The sequence below is a fragment of the Triticum aestivum genome, chromosome 3A (genome assembly GCF_018294505.1).
Source record: "Triticum aestivum cultivar Chinese Spring chromosome 3A, IWGSC CS RefSeq v2.1, whole genome shotgun sequence".
In the NCBI taxonomy this organism is placed as follows: domain Eukaryota; kingdom Viridiplantae; phylum Streptophyta; class Magnoliopsida; order Poales; family Poaceae; genus Triticum; species Triticum aestivum.
In genome coordinates this window covers 66773424-66786790 of record NC_057800.1, presented here as the reverse complement: position 1 = coordinate 66786790, position 13367 = coordinate 66773424, and positions in this window count along the sequence as shown.

Here is a 13367-nt window from a genome sequence, read left to right as displayed (position 1 = left end):
CAAGTAAGAAAATCACAAATATTGAAATGGCACCATGAAAATGTTGTTGTGGATTGCCTTAGTGCAGATGAGGTTCACAAGCCTCCTTGTGATCCTCAAGACAAGCTTCACCTTCTGAAAATAGTTTTAAACACAAAAAGAAAATATCAAGAACACTTCTGAGAATCACCAGAAATTCTAGATAGCTCAAAAAAATCTCATCTTCGTTGAGCTGCTAGATTTCTTATCAAAGAACACAATGCAAAAAGAATCAATTCATTTGGACTTATGGTTGAAGAGTTATGACTGTTTAAAGTGTTCAGTAAATTCAAATGAATTTGAAATGGACTGGGGGGTGACGTCGAAGGCGTAAAGCCCAGGGGCGCCACCACTCGTACCGCTTCACGTGCGTACTGAATGGCTGACTAGCGGGCCCCGCTAGTCAGGTGGGGGAAAAGGGAGAGGGAAACAGAGGGGTCTGCGGCTTCGCCGGAGCTCTCGCTGGCGACGAGGGCTCCTTGGCCCAAACAAGAGGGAGGGATGGCAAGAGGGGGTTGAGGCGCACCTGCCTGTACACATAGCGTAGCTAGGGGCGGTCAGACAGCGTCGGAATCAACCTCGCAAGCGGAGGCAGAACATGGAGGTCGCCGGAGTTGAGGAAGACGACGAGTAGAGGCCACTCCAGGGGCTCCAAGCGGGCGAGACGGCCTCACCGGAGAGAGGCGGAGGTCCTGGAGGGGTCGCCCAGGCCTGGGAGGGGGTGGAGCTACCACGGCGACCAGAGGGGATCACCGGCGAGCTCAAGCTCGGGGACGGCGGCCCGAGGCCTGCCCGGCCGGGCTCCGGCCTCCTACTCGATCATGGGGTGTGTGTGAGTATTGGCTGGTGCTCGAGGAGGCTGGGGAGGGCTCTATATATAGGAGAGGGGCGAGGGTGCTTCGGGCTCCGCCGGTGCACACCTGTCCACGGTGCCCGGTGAAGAGCGCCGTTAGTGAGAGGGGGAGAAGGCGATGGAGGTCACGCGGCCACTGTGGGCGGGCGGAGACGAGCACAGGATCAAGAGGGTGGCGACGAGCACAGTGCGCTCCGCACTGTTGGGCTGGCTGGACCTTGCCTGTGCTCGCTGCGGCGAGCTCCGGCGTCGGCGAGCGCCAGGGAGGAGTTAAGAGCATTGAGACGATGATGGTGGCAAGGTTTGGCATGGTTGGGCAGGCAGGGAAGCGAGCACGCGAACAACAGAGGCTCGGGCGCGTCGCAGAGTGCGTCGGCTGCATGCCAACACGCTTGGACGAACGCGATCACTGTGTGAACTATGACATCAGGTCGATCTAAGCATAAACTCAATGTCTGGCATGTGGTTCGTGGTAGTTTTGAGTGTTACCACGATTTGGTTTGGATCCAGGTGCAGTAGAGAAGTTTTCACACACCAAGTAAGTTTCTGGTCAGTAACTTTGTGATGTTACTGTGGTTAAATGGCTTGGAGTTTGAATCTGTGCTTTGGAGGCTGTGATAAGTTACTAAGGTAAAGATGCACAAGAAATTTCAGGTCAAATGGAGCAAGTAAAATGGTAGTTGTTGTAGAAACCACCATTTCTGTCCAGAATAGAAAAGATTTTCTGTAGCAAAAATATTTCAAAAAGTGATGAAATATTTTTGCTCAGGAAGGTGCACTAGGGTTCAAAGAATATTTGTGATTTATCTCAGATTTTTTTGAGCCATAAAAATTGGGGTTGCTTTGAAGCAAACATATCTGGCTTAGGGTTTTAGAGAGAAAATGAATATTTTTCTTTTAAGAAAATATTCCAAAGATTATTTTTGGGGTGGGTCAGAAGTGAAATAATGATTTAGGAGGGAAGTGAAGCACTTGGGTGAAAGCCAAGGATTCCCAAGTGTTGAGGTCCATATGAAAAGATTCAGAAACCCCAAGTTTCAAAAAATATCAGATGAAAAATCAAGCAAATAAGAAGGGGCAAAACCCAGGCTATCACAGTAGGCCAATAAAAACCAGATTGCAATACCTTATGTGCAGTTCTATCTCCAACATGGTGTCCTCCATAAGCTTCAGAGTGACACTTGCATAGGATCTGTTCCTGTTCATGCTCGTACACAACGTCTAATAACACCATCTACTCCTTTATAAAGATGTGGGTCATCCCAAAAGTAATGCCTCAAATCATAGAAGAACTTTTTCTTTTGTTGGTATGTCAAACTAGGTGGTATAAACTTAGCAACAATGTAATTAGCATAATTAGCATACCATGGAGCAGTATGAGAAGTATTTGTGACATTTAATTGCTCATCGGGAAAGCTATCATCAATAGGAAGTGGGCCATCAAGCACATTTTCTAACCTAGACAAGTTGTCTACAACGGGGTTCTCAGCTCCTTTTCTATCAATAATATGCAAATCAAATTCTTGTAGCAGGAGAACCCATCTAATAAGTCTAGGTTTAGCATCTTTCTTTTCCATAAGATATTTAATAGCAGCATGATCAGTGTGAATAGTTACTTTAGAATCAACAATATAAGGTCTGAACTTATCACAAGCAAATACAACTGCTAAAAATCCTTGTTCAGTAGTAGCATAATTTCTTTGAGCATCGTCTAGGGTTTTACTAGCATATAGAATAACATTTAATTTCTTATGAACTCTTTGCCCTAGAACAGCACCTACAACATAATCACTAGCATCACACATAATTTCAAAGGGTAAATTCCAATCAGGTGATTGAACAATATGTGCAGAGATCAATGCTTTCTTAAGTATTTCAAATGCTTCTACACAATCATCATCAAAAACAAATGGTATGTCTTTTTGTAATAAATTAGTCAGAGGCCGAGAAATTTTTGAGAAGTCCTTAATGAACCTCCTATAAAATCCGGCGTGACCAAGGAAACTTCTTATACCTTTGATGTCCTTGGGACATGGCATCTTTTCAATAGCATAAACCTTGGCTTTATCAACTTCAATACCTCGTTCAGAAACTTTGTGCCCCAAGACAATACCTTCATTAACCATAAAGTGGCACTTTTCCCAATTCAAGACAAGATTAGTTTCTTCACATATCTGCAAAACTCAATCAAGGTTGCTCAAGCAATCATCAAAAGAAGATCCATAGACGGAGAAATCATCCATGAAAACCTCACAAATCTTTTCACAAAAGTCAGAGAATATAGCGATCATGCATCCTTGAAAGGTAGCAGGTGCATTACATAGACCAAAAGGCATACGTCTATAAGCAAAAGTACCAAAAGGGCAAGTAAAAGTAGTCTTTGATTGATCTTTGGCTGACACGGGTATTTGAGAGAAACCAGAATAACCATCTAGAAAGCAAAAATGTGTATGTTTGGATAATCTTTCTAGCATTTGATCGATAAAAGGTAAGGGGTAATGATCCTTTTTAGTGGCCTTATTTAATTTGCAAAAATCAATTACCATCCTATAACCTGTAATAATTCTTTGAGGAATCAATTCATCTTTATCATTAGGAACGACAGTAATACCTCCCTTCTTAGGGACACAATGGACAGGACTTACCAACTGACTATTAGCAACGGGATAGATTATACCTGCCTCAAGGAGCTTTAGTATTTCCTTTCTTACCACTTCTTTCATTTTAGGATTCAGCCTTCGTTGATGATCATGAACTGGTTTAGCATCTTCTTCCAAATTAATTTTATGTTGACATAGAGTGGGACTAATGCCCTTAAGATCATCAAGAGTATACCCAATAGTAGCACGGTGCTACTTCAGAGTTTTCAATAATCTCTCTTCCTCATGCTCTAAAAGGTTAGCACCAATAATAACAGGATATATCTTTTTCTCATCAAGATAAGCATATTTAAGAGTATCAGGTAACGGTTTAAGCTCAAACACGGGATCACCCTTTGGTGGAGGAGGATCCCCTAGGATTTCAACAGGCAAATTGTGTTTCAGAATAGATTACTGTTTAAAGAATACTTCATCTATTTCCCTCCTTTCATTCATAAACATATCATTTTCATGGTCTAGCAAATATTGTTCTAAAGGATCACTAGGAGGTACGGCAATAGAAGCAATACCAATAATTTCATCCTTACTAGGTAATTCTTCTTCATGGTGTTGTCTACTAAATTTAGAGAAATCAAATTCATGAGTCATATCATCTAAACCGATAGTAACAACATCCCTTTTGCAATCTATGGTAGCATTAAGAGTGTTCAAGAAGGGTCTACCAAATATAATGGGACAAAAGCTATCTTGTGGGGAACCAAGAACAAGAAAATCAGTAGGATATTTAGTTTTCCCACACAAGACTTCAACATCTCTAACAATTCCCATTGGTGAAATAGTATCTCTATTGGCAAGTTCAATTGTGACATCAATATCTTCTAACTCAACAGGTACAATATCATGCATAATTTCTCTATATAGGCTAATAGGTATTGCACTAGCACTGGCACCCATATCACATAAGCCATGATAACAATGATCTCCTATTTTAACAGAAATAACATGCATGCCTACCACAGGTCTAGGTTTATCTTTAGCACAAGGTTTAGCAATTCTAGAAGTTTCATCACAAAAATAAATAACATGCCCGTCAATATTATCAGACAAGAGATCTTTAACAATAGCAATATCAGGTTCAACTTTAATTTTCTCATGAGGTGTATAAGTTTTAATATTGCTTTTACGAACCACAATTGAAGCTTTAGCATGATCCTTTATCCTAACAGGGCAAGGTGGTTTCTCAACATAAGAAGTAGGAACAATTGGATCATTATAAGTGATAGTCTTTTCTTCAACTTTAATAGGTGCAACTACTTCTACTTCTATGGGAGGATGATATTTAAATCACTTCTCCTTGGGGAGATCAACATAAGTAGCAAAAGATTCACAGAAAGAAGCTACTATCTCAGAGTCAAGTCCATATTTAGTGCTAAATTTACGGAAAGCATCGGTATCCATAAAATATTTAACACAATCAAAACTAGGTGTCATACCTTACTCCTTACCTTTGTCGAGGTCCCAATCTTCAGAGTTGCGTTTAATTCTTTCCAATAAATTCCATTTGAATTCAATAGTCTTCATCATAACAGAGCCAGCACAAGAAGTATCAAGCATGGTGCGATTGTTATCAGAAAGCCGAGCATAAAAATTTTGAATAATCATTTTTCTTGAGAGCTCATGATTGGGGCATGAATATAACATTGATTTAAGCCTCCCCCAAGCTTGAGCGATGCTTTCTCCTTCGCGAGGCCAAAAATTATATATATAATTGCGATCACGATGAACAAGATGCATAGGATAAAACTTCTGATGAAATTCCAATTTCAATCGTTTGTAATTCCAAGACCCCATATCATCACATAGCCTATACCATGTCGATGCATCTCCCTTCAAATATAAAGGGAAGACCTTCTTCTTAACAATATCTCCGGGTACACCTGCAAGCTTAAATAATCCACAAACTTCATCCACATATATTAGATGCTCATCAGGATGTTTTGTTCCATCTCCTAAAAAGGGATTAGCTAGTAGTTTTTCTATCATGCCCGAAGGAATTTCAAAGCAGACATTTTCATTTTCAGTAGGTTCAGTAGGTTGAGGAGCAACTCTTTGCTCTACTGGTCGAGGCGAAGATACCCCGAACAAGCCCCTCGGAGGATTACTTTCCATAGTAACAAGTGACAGTAAATTTCAGCACACTATATAAATTTTTCCTTACCGAAGGTGCTTCACTCCCCGGCAACGGCGCCAGAAAAGAGTCTTGATGACCCACAAGTATAGGAGATCTATCATAGTCCTTTCGATAAGTAAGAGTGTCGAACCCAAGGAGGAGCAGAAGGAAATGATAAGCGGTTTCCAGCAAGGTATTCTCTGCAAGTACTGAAACAAGTGGTAACAGATAGTTTTGTGATAGGATAATTTGTAACGAGTAATAAGTGACAAAAGTAAATAAAGTTCAGCAAGGTGGCCCAATCCTTTTTGTAGCAAAGGACAAGCCTGGACAAACTCTTATATAGAGAAAAGCGCTCACGAGGACACATGGGAATATCATCAAGCTAGTTTTCATCACGTTCATATGATTCGCGTTCGGTACTTCGATAATTTGATATGTGGGTGGACCGGTGCTTGGGTACTGTCCTTATTTGGACAAGCATCCCACTTATGATTAACCTCTATTGCAAGCATCCGCAACTATAACAACAGTATTAAGGTAAACCTAACCATAGCATGAAACATATGGATCCAAATCAGCCCCTTACGAAGCAACGCATAAACTAGGGTTTAAGATTCTGTCACTCTAGCAACCCATCATCTACTTATTACTTCCCAATGCCTTCCTATAGGCCCAAATAATGGTGAAGTGTCATGTAGTTGACGTTCACATAACACCACTAGAGGGGAGACAACATACATCTCATCAAAATATCGAACGAATACCAAATTCACATAACTACTAATAGCAAGACTTCTCCCATGTCCTCAGGAACAAACATAACTACTCACAAAGCATAAACATGTTCATAATCTCAGGGGTATTAATATGCATATATGATCTGAAAACATGACCTTCCACCAATTAAACCAACTAGCATCAACTACAAGCAGTAATTAACACTACTAGCAACCTACTAGCACCAATCCCGGACTTGGAGACACGAATAGGATACAAGAGATGAACTAGGGTTTTGAGAGGATATGGTGCTGATGAGAGGAGCGTTGGTGATGACGATGGTGATGATTTCCCCCTCCGGGAGGGAAGTTTCCCCGGCAGAACAGCTCTGCCGGAGCCCTAGATTGGATCCGCCAAGGTTCTGCCTCATGGCGGCGGAGTTTCGTCCGAGAAGATGGCTTCCTATTTTTTTCCCATCGAAAGACTTCATATAGCAGAAGATGGCCTCCGGAGGGCCACCAGGGGGCCCACGAGGTAGGGGGGCGCGCCCAGGGGGTAGGGCGCGCCCCACCCTCGTGGCCAGGGTGTGGCCCCCCTGGTGAATCTCTTCCGCTGAGTATTTTTTATATATTCTGAAAACGTCTTCCGTGAAGTTTCAGGACTTTTGGAGCTATGCAGAATAGGTCTCTAATATTTGCTCCTTTTCTAGCCCAGAATCCCAGCTGCCGGCATTCTCCCTCTTCATGTGAACCTTATAAAATAAGAGAGAATATGCATAAGTATTGTGACATAATGTGTAATAACAGCCCATAATGCAATAAATATTGATATAAAAGCATGATGCAAAATGGGCGTATCACTCCACACGCGCACGGGCAGACGCGTCCCGTCCGCCTGCCGGGGCTGTGGGGCTACCGGATCATCGGCTTCAGCGACGGCCTCCTCGTCCTCCTGCGCAAGAGCACCACCGTCGTCCGCGTGCTCCACCCCTTGACTCTTGCTTGTTGGGATTATGTGTCCTGCAACTATATTCAAATTACTAGGAATTACTAATATTCGGAATACCTCATTATGAAATTATCCATGTATTTATGCATGGAATTACTTTACATGATTATCATGGAATTATCACTTCTTGGAACATACTTAAGTTATATGCTTAAGGAAACCGATCGATTATCAGTGGAATACAATATGCTATATATTGGAAAGTATACCTGGGTACAGTGATAATCGGAAGGAGCTAGATCATATAGTTAGATTACAACCCTAATGTTGATCTACATAATTAGAGGAATTTACACTCTATTATGGCGTGTTGCTCACAAGCGCCCGCTCTAGGGACACAACGGGTAGAATCCATTAACATACAAATTTGATCGTGGTTGTAATTTGGTCTGGAGTCCATCTCGGAAAACTAGTTGAAAAGACTAGGAATCTTATCTGTATAAGAGATGGACTCTTTGGAAAGACAGTATAAGAAGGTCCCTACCCCCTAGCCTCAGATATGTGAATTGTGAACGGCACCACGGATAAGCGCAGATGAATTAGGGGGTAGACTGCAAAACCCTAAATTTATAACATTTGCATCAGCGCAAGGTTCGGTCGCGCTCTAACCCTAGTCCGATCCTGCCGTCGTGAGGCTAAATTTCGTATTTTGACCCTTTTCTGAAACCTATTCGAGATTTGACCCTAGTTTGAAAAAATTTCGAGATCTAACCCTTTTGCTATCGCTAGGGACCATGGCGGTAGGGTATAACAGCCTACCGCCAAGGCCCCTGGCGGTAGGGTTGCATGCCCTACCGCCAAAAACCTCCTAAGTATTGAACACAGTACGTGCTCGTGCCTACCGCCAAGCACATTGGCGGTAGGGTTGTGCAGACTACCGCCAGCCCGATTGGCGGTAGCAATGTTACCTACCGCCAAAGTCCCTGACGGTAGGCTGTTAGACCCTACCGCCATGGACTCTGGCGGTAGCAAAAGGGTCAGATCTCAAAAAAAATTCAAACTAGGGTCAAATCTTGAATAGGTTTTAGAAAAGGGTCAAAACACGAAAATTTGCCCCGTCGTGATGGCCGCCGATCGCATCTGATTCCGCTGCGCGCCATCTCGCTGTCGTCGCTTGTGGTCTGTCATCCGCTGCAAACTCTACGAGAGTGCTGCCCTTAGGCCCTGTTGGTTTGGCTACATCGAGTAGCCAAACTGAGGTTTCTACGCTGCTGCTCCGTCGAGATCTGCCTCACCGCGATCCTAATCCGCCGCGTACAGCGTACTCTGCTGGCGGTCGTCCGCCGTGCCGCACCCGATTGTGCAGGTACAGGGATCGATTAAGGTTGTTTTGTGTTGAGTTGATCTGTTCTAAACTCACACACGGATCGTGGTCATCTTGTTTTAATACTTCTGCCTTGCACTCGGAACGAGGAAATCAAAAAGCATGGCTATTCTGGGTCACATGGATCAAGGAAATTATTAAACCAAGCCTAGCTTCGTAGGCTTGTAGAGGAATCGATCAGGCTAGTATGTGCATTGCTGCCAATGCCTTGCTTTGGAATCTAGCTGACAATGGATCCCATCGACGAAACCTCCACACACGGAATCCGGCGCCTCTTCATCCTTGTAATCACCGAGTCCTATGCCCTGATGAGGTTCTCGCTGCTCCGAAATCTTCACCCGACGACTTGGCAAGCCGAACGAGCAACTGCTCGGAAACTGCAGGTCTCTACCATGCCTGCTGCCGCCGCTACCTACATCATCAAAAACAGCCTATCATCTAGCCAACTGTACGGCCAACCAGACGGCCGGAAGATCCACATGCACCTGTGCATGCGTGCTACAAGGACAGGGATGCAAATTATGGATCCCAACTACTCCCTCCATTCCACAATGTAGTGCTTCCTCTATCTACGTGCTTCAACTTTGATCGTAAATTTAACTACCAAGACCGATTGCGGCGGGAGCAAAAATTATATCAGTGAATTCGTATTTGAAAGAAGTTTTCAATTATATAATTTTTTCTCCCACCGCAGTTGGTCTTGTTGGTTAAATTTATGGTCAAAGTTGGACCTCGGGGAGCACGGGAGCACTATATTTTGGAATGGAGGGAGTAGTACCTAGTATTAGTTTATTTATTTTATTAGATTGTTGATTAACAGACTAACTTGTTTGATTGTTAATCTACTGCATGTACATCATACAAGGAAAATAAGTCTACTTCTTGGAAACACTTAAGATGCACTGCACGGAGCAAATGATTATAGTGAAAATTGCTATGGTGGAAATATTGTCCAGAAAATTACACATAACCTAGAAAGGGATTTCAAAGAAGTGTTTTTATGGAGCATCACTTTTGTATGGAGGAATATGAGAGTCTCTCCAAGGACAAGGAAATTGGCTCTTCATTTATCGGTATGTCTAATGATAATATTTGCACCGGTACTCTTTCAAATAGTTGGATTATGGTGTTGGTATATATATACATCATTCATTGTTGTAATACTATAGCAACTTTATTGGCATGCAACAATTTCAAAGGAAGATTGATGTACTTTGGATTGGAAATTAAAACCATGAAACTCCCTTGTGGAGGAAAAATATTATTGTTATAGGACACTCTATGCAACTTTAGTGGGAATGTATTTGATTTATTGTTCTATCTTGGAATCTATTGATTATGACATACTATTTGGAAAAGGAAGAGTGGAAATATTGCTCAATGGTTAACTTAGTGCATTTTGGATTTTCACACAATGATCTATCTTTCTTGATGTCCATTGGAAGTTCGCAAACCAAATTGTTTATATTTGGCAAAGATAACTCCATATGGAGTAATATCGACAATGGGAACACATGCTTGGAATCTTATTATCTACATCATCAACGACTTGGTCACATATCTTGGAACTAGATCAATAGGCTTATTGATTCTGGAATTTTAAACTTTATTGGGAGGACTATGGTACATGTGAAGCATATATGTTTTTTTAATACACCTTGTTTATTAAGGTGGATGAACATGAAAGTGCTTCACATGGGGTTCTTTTTATATATACTTATGGTATTTATTTTTCACTCCCACTAGAGGTCTGATTATTTATTTTACCGCATTCATTGATGACTGCACTTGATATGGTTATGTTTATACTTTTTCAAAATACAAGTCGGAAGATTTTATTGTGTTGGTCACATGTTATATTGAAGTGAAAAAATCAATTGATTAAATAATATCATATTTTAATAACCGATTGGTGGGGGAAATACACTTCAGGAATATATCATTTGTATGTAAAGAGCATGGAACTATTCACCATTGAAATACACCGTACACTGCACAATTGAATGGAGGAGTTGAATGTCTTGTATACTCCCTTGTTTCCTTGGAAAGAAGCATTACATACTGTGACTGGAAGGAAATCTTCTACTTTGGCATGAAATTCTCAGTTATTACAAAGCGTACAACATGAATTTTTTCATGGTTATTCTAGTGATTCAAAGGGTGTTTCCTTAATTATCTGGAAAAGGAATACTGGTGGAAAGTAGGAACACAATCATTTTTATGATCAAGGGTGGAATTATTAATAATCATACTATAGTATAATATTGACCACAAAGGAAACTACAAGTGAAACTCATGACACTAACATGCTTAGGATAAGTGGGAGGAATTAACTTAGAATGTCATCTCTTGACAATTGTTATGTTTTTTTGGAAGAAGACGCTCTAAGTTTTAGAGGAATCACTAAATTCTCTTAAGAAGGTTTGTTCATTAATGTCAACTTTGGGTGGAAGAATTGCGGGAAGGAATAAACTCAAATGAGGAAGATTATAGTTTGGGAACTTAATATCATACCAAATAACCGCAAGACTAATGTCTAGAAGTGTTTTTTTGTAAGGATATTTGGATCACGGGAATATTATAATGTCACTCTTGTTATTCAATTATTCATAGAGAGGGAAATATACTTTATGGAAACTCACTCTCCTGGAATTTTGGGAAAGAGGAACTAAAGACATGGTTTGCTAATTGAGTATATTAATGTATGGTCTTATAACAAGCTTCACATCAATGGAATAGAAGGTCATATGGTTTTCTAAATGAAGCAAGGTGGTCATCTACAACGTAAGTGTAAAGTATTTTGCATTATTATTGTATACGTTAACATTGTTTTGTTGTTTGCAATGATAAGTCACATTGATGGAAGTGAAAGCTTGGTCATCTTTTAACTTTCATACGAAAGGAACATTTGAAACATTGCTTTACGAGTTGAAATACATAGAAAATATTTTGAAGTGTTTCTCTATGGAAAATTGCAAATCTGTTAAAATACCTTTGATAAAAGGGAATCATACTCGGTGAGGAATTATATTTGAACACCTAAGGAAAGATGGAATAATAAATGGTACTGTGATTCGTATGTATCTTCATTATATTATCATACCTTAGCTACCGGAATTTATGCTGCATTCAAGCAGTGGAAGGAAAGACGAGCAGCTGAGGGAATCTCACACATCATTTAAGATTGTGGAAAGTGCATCACAACTTGCCACTTATTCTGAAATTTATATTAAAGGTAAACACATTGAGGAAGCCATTACTCTATCTACAAGATGAGAAATAAGTCCAGGTACGCATATTCAATTTTTTTTCATAGTACTAATATGGTGCAGGTTCACTGACCGAAGTCAGGAATTTCGTTCAAAACATGGTTAATTATGGAACTTCATTTACGGATTGGATTTGATTTTTATGTGGTTTTGAAAATTTATTTAACATGGTTATCAAATATTTTGACTCAATGTGGAATTATTCAAATTATCGATATATGTGACTGGAAATAATTGATGCGGAATTTCACTTGAGGAAACAAATTACTCGAGGTGCCTATAAAGGTGGAATTACACTCGAGGAAATAATACTCGAGGTGCCGAGGACAGCTATGCTGGAATTATTAGGCAGAAACTGAAGGTCTTTAGAGATCTTAAGTGTCACAACAAGCAAACATATTGAGGGAAGGTATATTTCTTTGGATTTTCTACCTAGTATTAATATGGTTGCTAGTCCCCTAACTATGCTTCTTACTCAGGAGGTATTTGGTAAGCTTGTTAATAATATGGGCTTACGGATATTTCAATGATTGTTTTGGACAAGTGGGAGATGTTGGAGTTATGTGTCCTACAACTATATTCAAATTACTAGGAATTACTAATATTCGAAATACCTCATTATGCAATTATACATATATTTATGCATGGAATTAGTTTACATGATTATCTTGGAATTATCACTTGTTGGAACGTACTTAAATTATATGCTTAAGGAAGTTGGTCGATTATTAGTGAAATACAATATGCTATATATATTGGAAAGACTACCCGGGTAAAGTGATAATCGGGAGGAGCTAGATCATACAGTTAGATTACAGCCCTAATGTTGATCTACATAATTAGAGGAATTTACACTCTATTATGGCATGTTGCTCACAAGCGCGTGCTCCGAGGACACAACGGGTAGAATCCGTTAACAAACAAATTTGATCGTGGTTGGTAATTTGGTCTGGAGTCTATCCCGGAAAACTAGTTGAAAAGACTAGGAATCTTATCTGTATGAGATGGACTCTTTGGAAAGACAGTATGAGAAGGTCCCTACCCCCTAGCCTCAGATATGCGAATTGTGAGCGGCACCACAGATAAGCGCAGATGAATTAGGGGGTAGACCGCAAAACCCTAAATTTCTAACATCATCGCCGTCGACTTCCCGTCCCTAAAAACCATGTATCACGAGGAGGTCGATGACATGGGCTCTCTCCGAGACATGGAGGCTGCCGTATGCAGGAGCAGCAGGGACCTGTCAGCGAGCTCGATCGCGTCCTGTTCCCTAACGCCAACGGAAATGTGGTGGTCGCCGCTGAGGCCAGCTCAGACCATTGGGAGGTCCTCCACCGCCGCCACGAGAAGCTCTCTATCCAGAACACCTTGCTCTTCCAAGGGAGGCTCTACGCCACCACTTTAC